Below are 2,190 nucleotides of genomic sequence, written 5' to 3'. Positions count from 1 at the left end.
AACAATTTCAGATTCTGAGAGATCGGTTGGTATACCTCTCACTCGGCCCATTCTAGTAAGGTTGTAAGTTGGAATACAAGATTTAAATTTGTGGTGTGAAAGTGTATCAATTTTTTGGACAAATTCATTTGCAAAATTTGCGGATTTAAATTCTAGGGATAATTTATAGCGGCCTTCCGGCTTAATAGATCCTTTAACTATGCCAAGGTTACTGTTTTTTTAACTAAAAATGAATTTCCCGAAATCCAGAGGATGAATGATTTTTCCTTGTTCAGTACTTTGGACATTGACAATGAATGGAGCCGAGGAGGATGGGGAATAACTTAGTTCAGTATTTTTAGTTTCTGATAATATGGTATCCTTACGACTTTCCTTAGGGTTTGAGGTTTCATCGGATTGTGAAGGTTTAATTTTAGGTGGTACATTAAGACAGAGCGATGGTCTTCGTTTTCTGGAAGGGAGTATTATAGAAACAACCGATTCATACCCATCTCCAATATTAAATATGGACTCGGGGTCAGGAGGCCGATTTTCGTCTTCTTCCATTTTTATAAATTAATTAACAAAAAAAAAAAAATAATACAGTCTATTTGATTGACTGTACACACGAATTTCTCAAAACCTAAATATAACAAACAAATAATCGAAAACAAAAATGTAACAATAATTTCTTATCTGTACGAAGTCCGCGACAGCAGGTAGGTAATTCGTCAAACACAGAGCACGACTATCCACTACCGTAGTTCGATGACTATAAAATATTTATGCTCAACAAAAAATTAAAGATATATGCTCAATAAAATGATATTCAAACCAAGTTATTTTATTCTAATTATCGATAATATATTTATTTATCTATGGCGTGGAGACGGTCTTCTGGTTCCACAATGTGTCTTCCCAGGTCTCGTGTCTCCTCTCCAATCCCCCTTAATTCCCTGAAGGCCCCACATAGGAAGAGTTCACCGAGGTGTCCTCATTTCTCCTCTCCACTCTTCCTTGTTCCCTGAAGGTTCCACGAGGGAAGAGAATCTCATCTCTCCTCTCCACTCCTCCTTGGTTCCCTGAAGGCCACACGAGGGAAGAAGGAGTTATCGATAATATAACATGCAAAATGTTTTATTTGTACATACAGAAAGTTTTTATGTAGGTGTGTAGTACACTTTATATGTATACTTCTGGGCAGGGCAGACGTTGTCCTGCCACGACTGCCTTCTAGGTAGACCGCATTTTATATAGACCTCATTTTATGTAGACTGCGGTTTATCTGTTGTCGGTTGTTGGATATTTTATGCATTTGACATATATAGAATACATGCGCAAGTCACATCCATCATAGACATTGTTGTTTTGACGTTTCATTTGATATCGATCATTTCAGCAGATTGTGATTATTATTTTTTTTTTTTTCATTTTTTATTCATCTCATATTCAAGTGTAATAAATAAATATTGTTTCTTAAATCTAAACTTGTTGTTTTAAATTATAGTAACAAATTTTAATTTAATGTAGTGCGATTTGGTGAACAATATTTTTTGTCTATCACGAATATATTGCCAATATGAATACTAGCTTACACAACTTAAAAATGAATTATGACACTTTTTTCCTACAAAAAATTCTTAAAATCGCATTAAAAAATATTGAGGGGGGAGTGTAGAGAAGTTAAAATTTGTGGTTGTATGTATTGTTAGATGATTGCTGAATAAAAAAAAAATTAGTTAAAAAAAAAAAAAAAAAAAAAAGAATAGTTTTACGTTATATACGAGTAGAGTTCCCATTATTCCGGATAATCTGATTGGAGAATATCTTGACATAAATATTTAACGCCTGCTAGATATTTTTATTATTATTTTTTAATAAATATATTATGAAGGATGGTTTTGTTGCGATTATAGAGAGGTAAAAATAAAAAAAGGATAAGAAGTTGTAGTCTTTCATTATTCTGAACCCAAAAGATGTCTAAAAATTCACATTTTCACACAAAATAAATAATAATTCAAGTTTTTTGTATTTATTATTTAAAAAAACATAATATTTAATTAGGTTCATAAAACAAGGGTCTTAGTAAGTTTCCAAGCCATTTATTAAAAGATAACAGCAGTGTCACAGAACAGTTAAGAATAAAATAAAATATCAAAACCAGTATGACGGAATGTGGTAATTTTATTAAAACTAAAAAAACCCAATCAG

This window comes from Hesperophylax consimilis, chromosome 7 (assembly GCF_061612785.1).
Source record: "Hesperophylax consimilis isolate HC1 chromosome 7, BYU_Hcon_1.0, whole genome shotgun sequence".
In the NCBI taxonomy this organism is placed as follows: domain Eukaryota; kingdom Metazoa; phylum Arthropoda; class Insecta; order Trichoptera; family Limnephilidae; genus Hesperophylax; species Hesperophylax consimilis.
The sequence above is the reverse complement of the archived record's forward strand: the minus strand, read 5'-3'. Positions refer to the sequence as shown.